Here is a 20,329-nt window from a genome sequence, read left to right as displayed (position 1 = left end):
ATACCTATGCGTTAGATCTTTGATCGCCGCTGAGCTTAGTTTGAGCCGGGTGCCTCCGGCATTGTTCTCAATGCCCAAGCCTGCTTGGGTGTTTTTCGCTCTTTGGATTGACCAGCTGGTCTCCAGTAGGTTGTGGTCGCTGGCAATTGTACGTCGTACATTAAAGAAGGTGATGGCGCTTAGCAGCGGTTTGGAGACAAATATGTAATCGATTGTCTCACTCGAGTCTGCATGTTCCCAGGTAGGTGTTCTGTTTAGTTGTGGGAAGGCGATATCAAGATTATGCAGGTCTCGGGAGTAAGGTCTAACCATGCTCTGCCTCGCTGTTCCGCTGCGGACGGCTGTTTCTTCTCTCGAGTGCTTTTCTGAGTTTTGCAAACTGCATTCAAGTCGCCACATTTCATTTTGGAGGACACTAACAGCTTGGCTATCGCTTCATCGATTACCTGTTCGCACATTGAGATGAAACTTTCTTAGGTAATAGCAGCAGGATTCCAATGTGCGTTAACAATGACTACTGTGTTTTCTGTTTGCTTGGTGTTGATTTTTTGTTTCCATGTGACACTTACTGCCAGGAGAGACAAGTTCGCGATCAGGATAGGACCGATGGATAGTCCACAACCGGTGCGGCAGGCAATCATAAATCCCGACATTGGTCGTCCTAAGTGGCCCTTGGCTGCTGGGGCCATTACTATCTGGAACCCCTCTAAGATCGGGGTGCCTGTTAACCACGTCTCTTGGAGACATATGATGTCGTATTTCCCTAGGTTGATTTCTCCTGGGACTGTTAAGTGCGAGTGCCCTCTTGTATTCCACGAACATAGTTTCACCTCACGATGTAAGTTTTTTTCTTGCAGTGTTGCTGTTGGGTTGAGCTTGCTCTGAGCGGATTGCTATTTTTTTCGATGCATTAGGAGGGCTTTAGGTAACCAGGTCCAGAACCCTTGTTTGTTGCCTGTGACTGAACTCATGTCTTGTGGTGTGGAATTGTTTTGTACTGTTTGAGAGATGACCCTTTTTATTTCACATGGTTTGTCCTGCGAGTGTGATTCTCTGTCTATGTGATGGTCACTCCCGTGAGTCGGCTTTATCGGGGTTTCTAATTTCGTGGATTTAATGTTGCTTTTTCGTCGGTCCTGTGAACTGTTGGAAGGTTCTCGGACCGTACGTTGATTTTTCAATGTATGCTGTCTTTCTTGCCTTTGTACACAGTTGTTCTGATTGTTTCTTTCACTATTGTTTATGCGAGAAGTGTGAGTGTCAATGTACCCGCTCATTCTATGCTCTTTGTTGGTATTATTTTCATGATATGTTATCGCATCTAGATTGAAGCCAAGGTTGTAAATTTCCTTCTTACTATTGTATATCTGCTTGTAAATAGTTGAGGACCCAAGATACATTAATGTTACCGCTTTGCGCCTGTCGTGCCAAGGTTCAACAATGAGTAGGTCGCCTGTCTTCATATCTCTAAGATTGGGGATCTCTTGTAGTATCGCCATGACTGTTCTTCTATTTAACGTAAGTGCGTCCTTGTTACTGGTTCTTTGCGCCATTTGCAGTGTCAACTTTGCCTCTGTGCGGTCCTCGTTGCGTCTCACATAGTTATCTGTTCTTGATCTATAGTGGACTTTATTTCTGCCTGAATCTGTTTCTTCTTCAGACCTTGTTCGAGCATGAGGCTCGCATCTTCCGTGTCCTTTTAGACTTCTTGCTTCTTTTATTTGGACTTGAACTCTCTGCTTGATAGACATGACGTTTTGCTTCCATTTCTATTGGTTGTTCATCAGTCAGTACATGGACTCTCTTGTGATTGCTTGCAGTGCATTTTACGTTCTGAGTGATATGACGACGTGATTCCGTTTCTCGATGCTTGTCGGGAATGTGTACTGGCGCCTTCTTGTTTTGTTCTTGCAACAGTGCATCAGCTAAGCCTTTTCGTCTTTCTTCTAGGGTTTCGAAGTCTTGTTCAAAGTTCTTTGTGGTCTTTTTTTGATTGGTTATTAGACGGTGATGTAGGCCTCTTGTCTTTTGAGCAAGGTGCAGAGGCTGGGGCTTGAACTGCATCGTCGTCTGAATAGACACTGATATTCATTAGATTGTCATCTTTTAGAAAGTCTGCTGCTGATTTGGGCGAGTCCGGTTTTGATTGCGTGAGGTTGCAATGGGTTGCTTTGCTACATGTAGCATGTAAAACGGTGCTGCTAAGTGCGGGGCTAGTTGGCCGCACTTGAGCCTGTTTGTTAGTTGGCTTATTTGATTGAACATAGTTCTCGTGCAACAAGATGTTTACAGAAGATGAAGGTCCTTTACTCTTTGCATTGGCTTTGCCAAAGATTTGATATGCCGTCCCTGAGGCCTCGATGATGGTCTTGGGATTTGTTGTGTTTTTGTCTACGACTAGTACCACTGTGGGGGTGCTCGGTGTGGGGACTGGCATGGCTGATTCAGGTTCATGCCCTGAATTCGTAGGACTTTGAAACAAGATAGATTTCGCATTGTTGTTTGAGGTTAGATCAATGATAGGAATCGTTTGTGAACCTGAATCTTTAGTGGCTGCGATAGTTAATGGCTTGCTGTCATTTGCAGTTTGTTTGGCTATTTTTGTTGTAATTTTTTCTATCAGGTTGTTCGCCAAGTTGTCCAGTCTGTTGTCGTAGGCGTTGAGCTCTTCTTTTGCTGCGATGAACGCCTCTAAATAAGTGACTTTGTCAGGATCATGGCTATCATAGTTTGTTGATCTTTTGTGGTATCGGTGAGCGTCTCAAAAAGTTTACAGAATGGATTTAGAGCAATTGTGATGGCCGACATGATGCTCAATAAGTCTTTTTTTAGATGGAGTTTCTGGAGTAGGAGGACCAGGTTGCGTTGTATGAACCTTGCCTGTGGCATACAGTTGATCAACCATCTCTTCGTCTTGGCGTTTGACACCGGTTAGTGAAACTGTGTGGTTTGTGATTCAAACTGAATCCAGTTAGTCCTGTAGAGTTTCTCCTTTTGTCAAGGGTCTTGTCCTGTTCTTTTTCTTCTTCCCCTCGTGATCTTTCGGCAAGTGATTTGGGGAGGCTGGGAACTATTGTTGCGAGCAGTTCCGCTTTGCGCGGTTGTATTGAGGTTGACAATCCACTGCAGATAACTTCATTGGAGCAAGAGACTGCATTGTGTTGCTTCTCGTGTGGCTGAGAGGGTATGTCAAGCTGTGAAAGGTCAGAATCTTCGTTGTTGGGTGTTGGCCCGCTCTTTTCTGTGACTGGGTCTGGATCGATTGTATCTTCCGTTAAGTCGGGCTACCTTTCTCTGAGGCTTGCCTTGTTACAGATGGTGATGGCTTTGCCATTTCTCACTGTTTTTGCCGCGCTCTCTTGATGGGACGAGATTGGGCCGATTTCCTCGATGGTTACACTAACATGCCTTCGGGGTGAGTGTGTAACTGGTCGAACTTCTGATGGCGTCGCAGACGATGCCACCAAGGGAGAATTTTGCGGTGTTATCATAGGTGGTTGAATTGTAATTCTGCTGTCGTCGATTTTACGATGTTTGGAACAGGGGAAATTCTCTTTGACAGCGGCGAGCATTTCAGCATCAGAAAGCTCTCTGTAGTCTTTGTTTTTTGTTATCAATTGTGTTTTGAAAAAATCAGTTAATATCCGCATTGTAGTTGGTTTGGTTGGTAGTGGTTTTTGCCCGCTACTTTTTTTGTGACAGGGTCCATTTCTTTTCTTGTTTATTTTCCTGGGTCTCACTGGCTGTCCACTATTCTGTCTAGGTCGCTTTTTAGAGTTGGACATTTGAGAGGCCTCTGAATGTGGAAGCTCTGTCAGTGATCGATCAAGTATGATACTATTGTTTGGATCTGTCGGGCTTTCCGCTGCGGAGTGAACCTGTGCAGCTGTATTCAACAGAGCTTGACCCCGCCTTCTCCATTTCAGGGGCAGACACCGCTCCAGCTGTGATCGCATTCGCGCGTCATGGGCGAGCGCTGTCTCTTCATCGGGTCTCACAATTACTCGAGGAGAGCTGCCCGTCGTCATTGAGATTTTGCCCGTGTCCTGCGACGAGACGGCTTGCTCTGCCCTCCCTCCGGAAGGCGTTAGCGAGACGGATGCCGAGCCGTCTTGCCGCCGCGGCGGGGGCTCCGCGCCGGTGTTTCGTCTGTGAGGCAGTGTAGGCGTGCCGCACGCATCCATCCTCTCCCGCACTTCAGAACCTCCAGGTAAGTGGGGAGGACGTGTCGGGTGGCATGTATATCTGTTAGGGCTTGCAATTGAGTCTAGGAAATTTTCTGTGCCACTTGGCTGGTTATGATGACGCGCTGCTTTGCTGCTGACTAAAGGATTAGGCTTGGTGCTTATTGTACCTGTACTCTTTCCGTTAAGAGGTATGGAGTATATTTTGCCTCCATTGTGTTTCGGGCGTGAGCTTCTAAGACAGCGCCCGTCCTCTTCTTCCAACCCCAAGTTGTCTGACATAGTTCTCAATGATTTGGCCGCCATTTATTTGGGGTATTGGTGGAATGCACGTTTACAGCGCGAGTGCTAATGAATTCTCCCACCACTTACCGTGGGTACTTGTATGTCTCTGGAGGGTGAGAGCGCGTTGTCTCGCAGATGGTGTCAAGCGGGCTCCTTCGTCCTCCGCTCCCCGATGGACCACGACAGACCACTTGCCGACCACTTACCGCGTGCGCTCCGCGCTGTAACTGATTAGAAATAGTCTCTGTTGGACTCTGTGAGTCAGAGTCTCCGCCTCCTCAGCAATAGAAGTGGTAGGTAGACTGTCCACGACAGACCACTTGCCGCCCACTATCCGCGCGCGCTCCGCTCTGTAACTGATTAGAAATAGTCTCTGTTGGACTCTGTGAGTCAGAGTCTCCGCCTCCTCAGCAATAGAAGTGGTAGGCAGACTGTCCACGACAGACCACTTGCCGCCCACTTTCCGCCATCTTCTTCAATGCTGAGGTACTGTGTTGGCTTGTGTATGTACTTACCTTAAGCCTGTTAGGATTTCTGTGTAGCTGTGGGGTGTTTTCTGTGATGGCCTCTCATCCAGTGCACCCAGTCCCACTGCTAGAATCCTGCTAGGGTGTCTTCTGCGAAGCCCTGGACCTTCTCCGAACTCTAAAGTAATGTACTCACCTGTTTGCCCAGTCTTCCTAAGGAACTCTAACTTTTGCTACTGAAGAACCTATCCTGACACTTCCTGTTGGACACTAGATCTTAGTGACCTCCCTTCTGCCACTGAGAATACTCATGCTCCAAGAATAAGGGAAAGACTTTTAAAGGATTGGGCCTTTTGCCTAGAAAAGAAAATAAGTGTTTAAAAGTTACTTACCCGTAAAAGAGTTGGTTGGTAACTGTAACTCTAAGAGCGAACAGTTACAAAATTTCTTACTTACCTTGGATGTGTAATGCACTATTCCTAAAAGTATGGTTAACATCTTTTCTTCCTTAGAAACTGTTTTGCCATTCTAATAGAAAGTAGATGTGAAGGTATATTACTCTCCTGTGATTAGGTTGTGCCTCTTCCCAAAAGTAATGTGTTGGTTTCACCAGATTATTCCTGCAGGATAATTTTCCTAAGTGTCCTCCAACTGTTGGTATCACCAGATTAGTCCTGTTAGGATAATTGTATGAGTGTCCCCCAACTGGGTCTTGTTTCCCCTGACTTGCTGTTAGCCTGTCCAGAATAAGTCTGTATTAGGTTGTTGCCTACCTAGAATAACTTTGAGTCATTCAGTAAAGTGTTACATTGGGTTTTACTTTCCCTGTGCTATCTAACCCAGAGTATGTGGGTCTAACTGTCCCTTATAAGTCATGCATCAGTTACTTGTATAGCTGGGAAAGATCTAACCTGGACTCCTTGTGAGATTGAAAAAGTATATGGGTTTTACTTACCTTGGATTAGCTGTGTGCCTTCCAAAAATAAATTACCAGAGTTACTGCTTATCTCAATCTGTGTTTCACTGATCTGAAAAGCACCTGTAATTGAATATTACACCCTTAGGCTTTACTCACCTAGTATAACTGTGTGTTATCACAAAAGTAGTTATAGGCTTTTTTTACTGCACCTAGAATATGTATTCCACTATTCACAAAAAGTATATTGTCCAGTTGACTGATTATGTGATTTGTACAGAGTCACTGTACGACTGGTAGGGTCTACTGCCCTTGCATTACTGAATGTGTATGAAAAGGTTTTGACTTACCTAGAACTACTGTTCGGTATTTCAAATAAGGTTTATACTTTGGTCTGTGTACCTTCAAGTATAGTGTTTTTTTTTAAATAATTGTGATTTCATATAATGTGTTAGTGCTTATTTACCCCTAGATTTATCCGGGTCTACTTGTATTTAAATACATCATTTATTTTCACATACATAGTGTTTCAGTGTTTCTATTGGACCATTTGTATTACAATTTAATTTGTACTGATTCTACAGCCCTCTCTCCCTCCTAAAATAAGCCTTGCTGCTCTGTCTACTCTACCATGAAGTCAGGTGGTACAGCCTTGTACTAAGAGTGGAGTCTTGTACTGCCTCAATTGAATGGTTTTACTAAGCCCTTAGTTGGACTTCAGAAAAACTGTCCTAACTTGAGGTTTGTCTTATATCAACACATTGTACAATAACTGGGCAGCTGGACGCTGCAGCCGTGGTCCTTCTTGCGGGTCCAGCTGCCATCATTCCCTTTCCTAATGTAGGAGGCTGTTGATTTCCACTGTTAAACAGGCAATGTAGTAAAACCGTACTTGGTGCATCTAAACCGATCGCAGAAATTATTTACTGTAAAGTTCTTTCTTTGGATTCTTCTCCCGCAGATTCCTCATCTGATAGATATCCCATCCAGCTTTGCTGCTTCGGAAACATTTTCGACAGGGGGCGTAGAGGACCGCGACTCAGCTGTCGATAGTCAATCCGTCTTACTCAGTGCTCGATCGTCGGCTCCGGATGTGACGTCAGGCGTCATATATATACTCTGTCACTACGCCCCCACACCTCTGTTTCCCCCTTTTTTCCTGAGCTCACCACGCTGCATAGGAAAACAGGATCTATGTAATCACTGCGCCGCCCATAACAACGACTTTCATTTTGCTGACTCCCATTATGGTGCAGCACAGTGATTACATAGATCACTCTTGCCGGCATCCTCGTACCAACCTCCCCCCTTCCTACTTATCTTGCCAGCAGCACACACATTAGAAGTGTGCTGTCGTCCCTCCCATATCCCTGCAGCGCCAGTTCTAACCCACTAACGTGGGTCAAAACTGGCGCCACATGGTCATTTATTTTCTTAATTTTTCTTTTTTTATTTGTCCCCCACTTCTATCTAATGGAATCGGGGGTCACCACTGCAACCCCCATTACACCGACTAAGGAGAGCGGGGGACACCCCCGCAACTCCTGCTCCCCCTGGTCGTAGTAATGGGGGTGGGAGGGCAGGATTTTTGAACGTGTGCAAAGGCGCAGTTCTGGTACTGGGCAAAATTATTTTGTCGCCGTAATTGTACTATACCAGAAAACAGAGCAATAATAACAGGCTAATAAGCCCAAAAGAGGTTAAAACAACAATAAGCTTCTGATGGAAGGAAAAACCTTGTGAGGACACGGCAATAAGTGGTGTCAGAAAAGTTATTTTTTTTTAGCAAACATGCGGCATGAAAGACAGAAAAATGGTCATCCAAGGACCATCACCAAGTCCCAACCCAAGAGACGATACGCACCAACAGACAACTTTCTGAGCGGGGACGGACGGGAGGGGAGATGAGGAATCTGCGGGAGAAGAATACTTAGAAAGAACATTACAGTAAGTAATTTCTCCTTCAATGGATTGCTTTTCTCCCACAGATTCCTTGTCTGATAGAGTCCCAAAGCAGTAGGGCAAAGGAGGCAGGAAGAAAGTTATACCAACATATTTTGCAGCACTGTCCTGCCAAAGCATGCATCAGCTACGCAGGCAACATCTAAACTATAGTGTTTAGTAAAGGTATGACGTGAAGACGGTATCCAGGCATTGCTTCAAATATATAATTTCGAATGGCAACGTTTCAAAAGAAATGCATCGAAAAAATGAATTTTTTTTGTAGGTAAAGTTTTTTTTTTTTTTACTATAATGGGTTTTAAGGGGTAAAAAACCGAGGGTTGGGGGTGTGGGGGACTCCCCCATTAAAAAAAATGCATTTTTTTTTTAGAAACTTTGCCATTCGAAACAATCACTAGAAAGCCGTGAAGACCATGTTGCTGCTAGAAAAATATTCCCAACAGGGACCCCCGTTTGAAGGGCAGTTGACGCAGCGACCCCTCTAGTCCAGTGCGCCCCGATGCCTGCTGGCAGCTACCTGCTAGCGGATTGGTAACACTCAACTATGCAGAATAAGATCTAACGGGACAATGTTTGTTTCGTTATTGCCAAACCTCAACCTCTACGAGCTAAAGCAAAGAGTTGGTCAGTTTTCCTGAATTCAGACATCCTTGCAACATAGCAGTTTAGTGCAGGGGGTGTGGCCTGAGCTCATGCAGTAAGGTCATGCCTAGCTAGAGCTCCAGTCGTGATCCTGCATTCGATCCTTGAACCCTGTGGTGAACGGGGAATTCAGCAACACTGGCCATAATCACAGTTGCCAGAACCGATTCCCTAGCTCCGCCACGCAAAGACGGTGGAAATCAGAGAGGTCCGCCCAAGTAATTAGCTGGCAAACAGGGTGCCCGGTGCGAACAAGATGGCGGATGCTGCCGCAACTCTACTGTGAGGAGGAGGGGCTGAGGCCAGCGAGGAGGCAAGCTGGGCCGGCTGAGACGAGGAGTGTGGCCGGCTGCCCGTGAACGGATCCAGGTTGACCACACACACGTCTGGAGCGGACAACATAGAATGCGGTCCTGCTACCTGGCCGAGGAGATGGACAGTGCTCAGCTGCCTGAGAACCTTGAAGCGAGACAAGGCTAGGAAGGACCCTGCAGCGGGTTTGGAGGGGGGGAAGCCATAACATGAACTGCGCTCTCGCAAGAAGGAACAAAGAGGCTGGGAATTGCAGCAACTTGACGAAACGGTGTGTGTGGATTAATTTCGAAGCTTTCAACGTCTATCACGACTGAGTTACGAAACTTACATTTGACAGGAGATCTGCCGGGCCCCTTGGCCTGAGCTAACAGGCACGTCCCGCGAAAGGATTGGTGTCGGCCTGTTGCTGACACAACCCGCGCAGCATGACCCGGGTGGGTCAAGAAGGTGCGGGGGCGCCTGAGCGTTGCTGGAAAGGAGCAACAGCTAGGCTCAGTTGTTTAGTTTTGTATGTTGTCTGGAATGTTATATGTTCTTCACATGAATCGGCAAAGTGGGGATGCAGGCACATGAGGGGATGGAAAACAAAGAGGAGTGGAGCAGGAGTTGCAATGAGGGATTGGCTGAATGCATGCAGGGTGAGCGTTGGGGAAGGGGTTAAAACTACACAGGAATGGCAGCTAACATAAAGGTGTTAACATGGAACGTAAGGGGGATGGGCACTTCCGCAGGGAACCCATCTCACAGCAGACACCATGACCAAAGTGAAGGACCACTGGAGGACACAGGGATATGGAGCGACATACTCTAAATGTGCACGCTGCGTCTACAAGTGGATAAGTGATGCTGTACCCTTCCGCCTGCTGAAGAAGATGAAACAGGCTCGGTGCATAGGTCACAGCTGTCAATCAATGACACCTTTAAAAAATGTTATTCCCTCTTATATGGCCACGACACTCCAGGATGACATACTAGGTACACTAGAAGAAATAGGTTTGCCCACACTAGGTAGAACACAATGCGAGGCACTAGAGAGGGACATTTCGGCAGAAGACATAAGCGAGGCGATCAAATCATTAGCTACCAGCAAGACTCCTGGGAGCGACCGGTTCCCCCCCAGAGTTCTATAAGACATACGGTTCAGATTTGACCCTGATCCTACACAAAGTATTTAAGGAGGCGTATGAAAAAGGGGTGCTACCAGAGAGCATGAGGGAGACACTTGTGATCCCGATACCCAAGCCGGGACAAGCCACAGATGAGTGTGACTCGTATCCACCATTAGCAATGCTAAACTATGACGTCAAAATATTGACAACCATATTGGCTAAGTGGCTGTCCAGGGTCATTGGAGATCTAGTGCACAGAGACCAAAATGGGTTCATACATGCCGAAACACGGCGGTAAACCTGTGACGACTGCAGCATGTCATGGCGCACACAGCAGACTCGCAGGAACAATATGCTATAGTCTCACTGGACGCTATAAATACGTTTGACTCGATATACTGGGAGCGGTTAGTCGCAGTTTTGAAGGAGTTTTGGTTTGGTGAGCACTTCATTAGGTGTACAAGAATACTATACGCGGCAACAGTAGCAAGGGTGAAATCTGGGAGGGTAGTGTCATCGATCTGGGATATTAAAAGGGGCACCAGGCAGGGCTACCCACTGTCACCGATGTTATACATTTGTACTTGGTATGAAGCTGAGACCTTTTGTCAGGACATCTATTTCGTTGGAGGATAAAATGTGGTCACTGAGGTTGAAAATCGGCATCACCATGTTTGTTGTGGGGGGACCCATTGCCGTGTTCGCATTGGGTGTTGGCCTTGGTAGCGGGGCCTCCCTCGTTGTCCCCTCCCTTGAAAACTTGAAGACTGCTGAGGGTTCGCTTGTCCACCGGTGGTTGAATCTGAGTCGCTGCTGTTGGAACTGTTGGAGAATGTCACAAACACATAATCCGCCAAACCCGCAAGCGAGTAAAAAACACCAATCGAGAATCATGCCCAACACCTAGCAAAAAAGATCAATCAACAACCAAGATAACGTATGTAACCACTTTTACTCCAATGAGTAACTCCATCGGAAAAGTGATCTTCAAAAACTGGGATAAACTCCAAACCGATACCTTCAATCCAGAGAAACCCTGTTTCGTGCTCAAATGCAGCCGAAACTTGAAAGATCATCTAGTGCATACATACACTGAACTTGATACACCAAGCCATCAACAAGCCACGCTATGGCAACTCCCCGCAGTCAAAGGACATTTCAAATGTGGTTCCTGCTCGGTCAGTCCCCTGACAGCCAATCTAAAAACCATTGACCTTAAAGGAAATCCATGGACCCTTAATTTCTTCACAAATTGCAGAACCAAATGGTCTGTCTATATAATCAAATGCCCATGTGATCTCACCTACGTGGGCAAGTCCAAACAAGAAATAAGGCAACGCATTTGTGAACACCGATCCTGCGTGCGGAACCAAGTTGAAGACAAACCATTGGTGGCACATTTCAAAGCCACAAATCACACCCACAAAGACATCTTCTGGGCGATATTACAAACAGTGAGCAACCCTTTTCGCGGAGGAGACGGAGACCTAGCCCTACGAAAGCTTGAACAAAAATGGATCTATCGCCTGGATTCTGTAAGACAAGGCCTAAACGTTTCAATAGAATGGAACCTTTTCTTCAATAGATAACGCTCTGTCAAATTAAAGGAAAAATATTTTCCGGGTTCCTAGCTAAAAAAGCCTGATTCAGAGACTTTCCTTGGCTTTTTTGTGAAGTCATTTTTTGTGAAGTCCTTTTTTCAAGCAGTATGTTCACTATTTCTTGATTCAAGTGCTTTTTCCAATTTTACGATGTTCCACTAAAACAAAATGGTTACCCTTTTTTCTATTTTTGATGTGTCATATATAACAATAATAATAATAATAATAATAATGATTAGGCATTTATATAGCGCTACGAACACTCAGGTATCTGAGCGCTGCTTATTATTACCCACGGTGTGTGGTGCTCATTTATCGACCTCGGAAGGATGAAAAGCTGAGTTTGGCCCTGCCGGGATTCGAATCTGCGTTAACAGGCTCTACACGGGTGTCAAAGCGAGCGCTCTACTCGCTGTGCCACTTGAGAATGTTTCAGGCATGTGACACTAAATTAATGACACAGACCATAAGTGTTTCCATGATGTTTTTTCGGTTTTTGCTGCACATTACCTATTGCAAGTATAATTATAACGATCCATTAATGTGCTAAAAAAGAATGTTTTGCCCATTTGTTTTCTGGTTTCCTGAAAGCTATGTAATTGCTACCACAACCACGCTATGTGAGTTATACAAACTATAGCACTATCCTAATGTATTGGGTTTTCATTTCACATTCATTGCTGCTAGTTAATCAGCAAGGACGTAATGCCTAACATGTTAATTCTAGAGACCGTTCCGTTTTACAGCAACAGTGCATGTTTATTTCTCCTCAAATTACGTGACTCGACCACCTTGACGATAGACGCTATCCCCTTTTTCTGACATGCGCAGAACAGACAGCCCTGTGACAGGCGCAAAATTCAAGAGTAGCTAAGCACTTATCTACCGCACATGCGCACCAGCCTTTCACAGTGACACAGCTCATTCTAGTGAAGAGCTTTCCGCCACCGCACGCCGCATCATACCCTGGGACCAATGTAATCCACCCGATCCTCCTTCCACAGGCACCCAGCCTTATTACGAGGCTTTAACTGGTAAAATCTTGACCTCCTAGTGATCTGAACACAACGGCCATTTTTTCCCAATTGCACGGCTTTTTGAAATCCACTGCCGAGTGTTTTTCTAATCCATGCATTATCCTTGCATTCAAGTACTTGTATCATTTTGCGTGTCTAGGTGTCGGCTAACAATTCCACTGCGCTGCCCCCACGGCTTCACTGTGTATTTCGCATTAAAATCCACTGGGCTGCCCACACGTCTTCTAAGACCTGTGCATTTCACTTAGCATTTAGCGTTTCACAACTAATCTAGTTCAAATACCCACTGGTCAGCAGACCGTCACGGTTTAAAACGGACAGACACCCCCTCACCTTAGCAAGTTTTCACCTCTTAACAGCACTGTGTCCGATCTCGACGTCACAGTCCACATCTATATTAATATGCTAAAGATGCATTTCTTTTACCCACTTAGCTCCAGGCCTCTGACTTCTGCAGACAGCCTTACAGTCCAACTTCCTGGACTCAAAAGTACTTGACCAAGGTGCCACTAAACTTGTACATGGTAGGTCACCTTCCTTTGCAGTTTTTAAATCTTCCAGACACCTCTTTCATTGAACTAACCAGTCCTCTGTAACCCAGCAGGCCGACGGACCTCACTACTTACCTGACTTGATCAAACTGTCCTGAAGACCGTTCGGTACCTGGTGTATCCACGCTGTTCCATCTCTTCAGCCACAGCCACCAGTCATTCACACCGAACCAGAAACACAAAATAGTGTGTCGACAAGGCTAAATGTCTTATCATTTAAAACAACATATGTAAAAAACTGCGTTTGTTTCACCTTGCATACTAAACCCACAAATATGCATACCTTCAGCGCCACGGCGCAGTCTGTAAAAAGTTTGGTTTCATTTTCTCTGTTAATGTAAGGAACAAGTTACTTAACTGTAACTGTTGTTCTCCAGCATGGGTCTGGCATGGATTCACATGCTCATGAATATTCCCCGTCGTCAGGCTGGGAATCCTCGGTAAAGAAAAAACCAGTATCAGTTTCGTTTCTGATCTGTCTTTCGTAGTAATAACCAATCACTGGTCTCTGCGTCATACTGACCACAGCCAATGACTGCCCTCTACCTAAGCACCGCCTCTGGCAGCCATCTTCAGATTTGGAAGCACGTGAAGTGGCAGTATGACCAAGTGAAGAGCCGCAGAGGGGTAGGCGGGAGGGTTCGCATGTGAATCCATGCCAGACCCATGCTGGAGAACAACAGTTACAGGTAAGTAACTTGTTCCTTCTCCAGCATGGGGTCTGGCATGGATTCACATGCTCATGAATAAAGAATACATAGCAGTACACACATGCACAACCACGGGAGGTGGCAAAGGCTCAACATGAAGCATTACATCAAACTCAACATTAAGCATCTTACCTCCTCACCAGGCTCACCTCAGGCGAACAGGTTGCGCAGCACTGCTTGGCCGACCCTGGACTCCTCCCTGGAATCCCGATCGATGCAATAGAATTTCGTGAAGGTGTGCGTCGACCTCCACGTACCAGCCCTGCATATGTCCAGAAGGGGCACACCAGAAAGGAACGCCGTGGTAGCTGCGATCGCTCTGGTGGAATGGGCTCTCGGACGGCCAGGCAGCGGTCGGTTTGCCAACCGATGACAGTACATGATACAGCCGGAGAGCCATCTGGAAATGGAAGCCTTCGAGAGAGCCTTCCCCTGATTGACAGGTCCAAAGTTCACAAAGAGTTGTGACGTCTTCCGAAAACACTTCGTGCGGTCCACGTAGAACTTCAGCGCTCTAGCCACATCCAGCGAGTGCAAAGTCCTCTCAGCCGGCGACGAAGGCGACGGGAAGAACACAGGCAACACCAAGGGTTCGTTGAGATGGAAGTCCGACGGTACCTTGGGCATGAAGGAGGGGTGCGTCCTGAGCACTACCCTCGTGTCGTGAAAAGTCAAGTACGGGGCCTTGCAGGAAAGGGCCTGGATCTCTCCCACCCGTCGTGCGGAGGTGATGGCCACAAAAAACGCTGTTTTCCACGACAGAAACTTCAACGGGGCCGAGTGCAGAGGCTCGAACGGAGGTCCCATGAGCTTGGTCAGCACCATGTTGAGCTCCCACGCCGGGGCCGGCGCCTTCACCGGCGGGAACGATCTGAACAGTCCCTTCATGAACTCTTTCACCAGACGACGAGACCACAGGGACGTCCGGCCCGTGGTTCTGGTGTATCGGGAGATCGCAGCAAGATGAATCTTGATGGACGCGTGTGCCAGTCCAGCTTTGGCCAGCGTTAGCAGGTACGGCAGTACCTGGGGAGCCGTAATCCGTAGAGGGTTAATCTTCTGTGCGTGGCACCAGACAGAGAACCTCTTCCATTTGTGTCCGTAGCATTTAAGAGTCGAGGACGCCCTGGCCTTTGCAAGAACCTCTCTGCAGTCGGCCGGTATGTCGTATCCTCCAAACTCTAACGCTGCAGGAGCCAGGCCTGCAAGTTCAGCGATTTTGGGTCGTGGTGGAGGATGGCGCCTCCTTCCCTGGAGAGTAGATCCGCGTCCAGCGGCAGCTTGATTGGCGGGGACGCTGACAAGTCCAGAAGGTCCGGGAACCATATCTGCCTCGGCCACGCAGGTGCGACGAGGATCATGCTGCACCGTGACCTCTTGAGCTGGTTGACGAGCCGGATTAGCAGTGGCAAAGGAGGGAACGCGTAGAGGAACAGGCCCTCCCAGGGGAACGAGAAAGCATCGCCCATGCTCCTCGCCTGGGGAAACCTGCTGGCGAACCTCCGGCACTTGGAGTTTGTCGCTGTCGCGAACAGGTCGATCTGGGGTGTGCCCCACCGTCGGAAGAGGCGATCCACTAGATCCTGCCGTAGTTCCCACTCGTGGCACCTGCTGAGTGAGTCGGCGATGGTGTTTTTTATCCCTGCCAGATGAAACGGCACCAGAGACATCCTTTGGGCGACTGCCCAATGCCAAAGGTCCTGCGCCTCCTTGGACAGTGCTGGGGACCTGGTTCCGCCCTGTTTCCTGATGTAAAACATGGTGGTGGTGTTGTCGGTGAAGATCCTCACCACCTTGCCCTTGAGGGACGGAAGGAAGGACCTGAGGGCCCAGAACACTGCACGGAGCTCCAGGACGTTGATATGGAGGGGCTTCTCCGTCGGGAGCCAGAGGCCTCTCGCGTACAGATTTTCGGTGTGCGCTCCCCAACCTTCCAGGGAGGCATCCGTGGTCACGGTCTCCTGGGGTCTGGGGTCTGGAAGTCCATGCCCGCCGTCAGATGCGCGCGGGTGCCCCACCACCGGACCGCTCGGCGGAAACTCTCGTCGAGTGTGATCCTCTCCTCGAAGCCGCCCGTCGTTTGGATCCAGCGCGCGTCCAGGAACTCCTGCAACGGGCGCATCCGGAGCCTGCACATGGGAATGAGGTAGATGCAAGAGGACATCATTCCGAGGAGGGACTTGATGGACCTCACCTTGGCCGCGTCGGAAACCAACATCCGCTGTACCTTGCCCAGGATGGACCTGGTCCTTTCCTCCGACGGGGAGGCCAGAAGGGACACTGTCGAGCTTCGCTCCCAGAAACAGTGCGTTTTGCGCAGGTACCAGGTGGGACTTGGTGTAGTTCACGGAGAATCCCAGGTCCGTGAGAAGTTGGACGGTCCTTGCCGTGTGGTCCACGGCGAGCTCCCTCGTCTTGGCTCGGATGAGCCAGTCGTCCAGGTAGGGGTAGACGTGGATCCCCTCGCGGCGCAGCTGCGCCGCCTCCGGTGCAAGGCACTTGGTAAATACCCTGGGTGCCGACCGTAGTCCGAAGGGGAGGGCTTTGAACTGGTAGTAACGCCCTTGGACCACAAACCTGAGGAATTTTCGGTGCCCCTTTAGGATGGGAATATGGAAGTAGGCATCTTCCAAATCCAACGACGACAGGAAGTCTCCTTCCTCCAGCTGACCCAGGACGTGCTGGAGGGTGACCATCTGGAACTTCTGCGCCTTGATGAACTTGTTCAGACGTCGCAGGTCTAGGATGGGGCGCCATCCTCCCGTCTTCTTCTTCACGAGGAAGTATCTCGAGTAAACTCCGGAGCCCCGAAGCCTCTTTGGGACGAGTTCGATGGCGCCCTTCCTGAGCAACGCCTTTACCTCCAGGAGAAGCTGAGGGACGTGAAGCTCTCTCCTGGCCACGGGGGGGACGCGCGGGCACCTTCTTTGAAACTCGAACGCGTGGCCCCGGGACAAGGCGTCCAGCACCCAACGGTCGGTGGAGATGGACTCCCACACGCTGACGAAGCTCGCCAGCCGGCCTCCCACCGGGGTGCTTCGGTGGGGGCCCGACCCCACGGCCGGTTCAATCCTGTTTCGACGAGGCTTTGCCGCCTTGACCTCCTTGGCGACGACGGCGGGGTCCTCCAGACTTGCCTCGTCCTCTGTAGGCCTCTTGAGACGACAAGCGGGCCGCTTGACGGTAGGTAGAGAAACCGCCGCCGGAACCTTTGGAGGCGCCCTTGCCTCCGCTGCTCCAAAAGGGCGTCCGTCGTTGCTGTAGAACCCCAAGGGCCCAGGCCGTCTCAGTGTCCGCTTTAATGGCCTGAAGGGAATCGTCCACTGTTTTCCCAAACAGGTTGTTCCCATCGAACGGCATGTCCAGGACTCTGGTCTGTACGTCTTGACGGAAGTCCGTAGCCTTGAGCCATCCACGCCGCCTAAGGCACACGCCGTTGCCCAACTGGCGAAATCCAGTGTCGGCGATGTCCGTCGCAATAGTGATGGCGTGGTCCGACGCCACCTCACCTTCCTGTAGGATCTCCAGGGCATCCGCCCTCTTGTCGTCCGGTAGGAAGTCCAGCAGGGGAGCCAGTTTGTACCATAGCTCCCTGTCGTAGCGGGCCACGATAGCCAAGGCGTTGGCCGCTTTAATCGTCGTCGCTGCAGACGAGATGACCCTGCGTCCCATAGCGTCCAATTTCTTTCCCTCGCCGTCCGGTGGGGAAGTCGATGTGGAGGCCGCACCCCCCCCGCTTTCTTCCTGGCCGCCGCGGAGACGACGGAGTCCGGGGTAGGCTGCGCCCGGAGGCACAGGGGGGCCGCGTCCGGGACCCGGTACTTCTTTTCGTACCGGTCTCTTCTAGCTGGCGTCGTGGAAGGGTTCTTGAGGAGGGCGAGGCCCTCATCCCAAATGTCGTCCAGTAGAGGCACCGCGAGGACCGTCTTCCTCTTGGCCTCGCGCCGTTGATAAAGGAATCCTTCCTTTTTCTTCTCCTCAGGGCAGAGTTGGAAAAGCTCGGATGCCCTGGCGATCATGGAGTGGAACGATCCAATCTCGTCGGGCGGAGAGGCCCTGGTGGGAGGTGACGACGGGAGATCCTCGTCGTCCGTACCTGTCGCTGCCGTGCCAGTCCCCGTATCATCCCCTCGGGTGGACGGGGAGGAGGGCTGGACGGGTCGCGACGGCTGAAAAGGAGGTGGAGGGTGAATCCTTCTTTTCTTGGGAGGGGGAACACCCGAAGGTCCCGGTTCAGGATCCCCCGACGGGAGAGGCTCCTCCGTCGGCAACGGTAGTCTCGTCCTTATCTCTGAGCATAAGGACTGTATAGCCAACAAAATGGCCTCCGAGTTGTCTTGCGGCGCTGTCAGAGGGGAATCCGACGGGCGATCAGGGGCCTTGTCGGCACCCTCGACGCTGTCGTCGTCACCTGCGTCGGGATCCATCCCGACGGGCCGGTCTTCATCCACGCCAAGGCCGTGGCTTAAGACCTCGATCAGCTCTTCCTCTGAAGCCGAATCTACGACGCCCTGCCCCCCCTTTTTCTTCCCCGCCGGGGATTTCACGGGGGTCCTATCGATAGGCACAAAAGAGGACTCCCTCCGAGGTGGCAGGGAGACTCTGAGCCCCGAGGTCGCCACCACTGGTGTAGCCTCCACAGGCTGAGCCAGGGCCGCCGCGACAGTATCGATAGAGGGCTTGGCCGGATGGATTAAGGCCTTCACCACCTTAGGTGCGCTCACCGCCTTATCCTTGAGGGGGGAGACACTGCCTCGCTCCCCCTCCGATGGGCCCTTCGAGCTCGACCGGGGCCTCTCTAGGAGCTTTGCCGGGTGCTCGCCCTTCCTCTTACCCGACCCAGAGCGTTGGCTCGTGGCTTAAGGTGCCGGGGATGGTGCGCCCTGCCTGGCACCCGTAGAGCCCGACCGTTCGGCGCTCCCGGTGCCAGCGGACTCGCGGTGCTTGGCCTTGTGTTGGACCCCCGTCGCCGGGGCGTCCTCAAAGGTCTTAGAAGACCGCTCGGATTTCTTCCTCTTCTTCTCGCCTGACGGGCTGTTCCAGCCAGTTGGCGAGGCGTTGGTGGCGGTCCTTCATGGTCCGCTCTGACATATTGCCGCAAAACGCACAGTCCTTCTCCACGTGCGTCTTGTCCTCATGTAAGCAGTAGAGACAAAAGGAGTGTTCGTCCCCCTTAAAGACGTTCTGCAGCTGGCATCCAGGGCAGACCCTGAACAGCTTTCCGGGCGTCAAGCTTCCCTTCTCCTGGGCCATGTCCGGGCCTGAGAAGCTTCTGGAGTCCTCCAAAACGTAGCTCGACGAAATCTTCACCCTTGAGGGGCGCAGACGAATCCGACACGGGTCCCCGTTGATCGGATGGAGAGTCGGTGGAGCTTGAGGCTCTTTTGACCGGAAAAAACGAAGTTTTAAGAAAAAAAACGTGAAAAAAATAGCACTAACGCTCGAGAGCAATAGCACGAGGATCCCAACACATGAACGTGCGGTAAAAATCTGAAGATGGCTGCCAGAGGCGGTGCTTAGGTAGAGGGCAGTCATTGGATGTGGTCAGTATGACGCAGAGACCAGTGATTGGTTATTACTACGAAAGACAGATCAGAAACAAAACTGATACTGGTTTTTTCTTTACCGAGGATTCCCAGCCTGACGACGGAGAATATTCATGAGCATGTGAATCCATGCCAGACCCCATGCTGGAGAAGGGGTCAATCTCATGCTCCCTGCACTACGCCGCAAATCTTCTCCCCCTGCACGCGTACAAAGATCCTGTAGATGGTCTGCGTGCAGCAGGCAACACCTTGAGCACCTCCTCAGAGAGTTCCCAGTCATCATATCTCATTCTCTCAAGAGCCACGCATGTAGGTTGAGGCACTCTAGGCTCGAGTGAAGCACACAGCCCTCCGACTGGGTTACGAGATCCGGCCGCCCAGTCTCGGGTGATCAGGATCATGGCAGCTCAAAACCTCTTGAGCCTCCTGAGAACACAAGAGATGATGGGAGTCGGAGGGAAGGCGTAGTGGAGAGGAGAGTTACAATCCACAAGAAACGCATCCCCTTTGCTGGGAATTCCCTCAAGTCCACCGTTGGGGTACCCCAGCGAGAGAAGACCTCCTCTAGGACTTCCTGCACACTTCCCATTCGTGTGTGACAGTGCTCTGCCTGCTCAGGGCATCCACCAACTGTTCTCTGTCCCTGCCAGATGAACTGCCGAGACTGAGATCCGGTTCTCCAACGACCAGAACCACAGCTGCATCGCCTCTTTCAAGAGGGGGTGGGAGTGCACGCCATCTTGCTTGCTCAGGTAGCGCGTGGCCACCATCTTGTCTGTCAGAATCAGGACATGCTTCGAATCCAGAGACGGAGTGAGCGCCCTCAGGGCTAACCTGATAGCTCGCAACTCCAGCCTGTTGATGTGCCACCTGGCTTCTGTTCTTGACCAACAGCCGTTCACCGGCAAGTCCTCGCAGTGAGCGCCCCAAACCTTTAGAGACGCATCCATGACCACTCAGGTCTGAGGCCAGAAGGGTTCCCCCGCCATGAGATTGCTGTGGTC

General features: G+C 50.1%; 1 protein-coding gene across 3 annotated transcripts in view; it reads right to left on the bottom strand.

Annotated features, from left to right (window-relative positions):
• The window catches only part of TRAF7 (TNF receptor associated factor 7), a 932,052-nt gene that overhangs the window by 133,172 nt on the left and 778,551 nt on the right, over positions 1 to 20,329 (bottom strand). The window lies entirely within an intron of this gene.

Source organism: Ambystoma mexicanum, chromosome 2q (genome assembly GCF_040938575.1).
Source record: "Ambystoma mexicanum isolate Mex_15411 chromosome 2q, UKY_AmexF1_1, whole genome shotgun sequence".
NCBI lineage: Eukaryota > Metazoa > Chordata > Amphibia > Caudata > Ambystomatidae > Ambystoma > Ambystoma mexicanum.
Note: the sequence above shows the minus strand (reverse complement) of the source record. Positions and strands in the feature narration are given on the sequence as shown.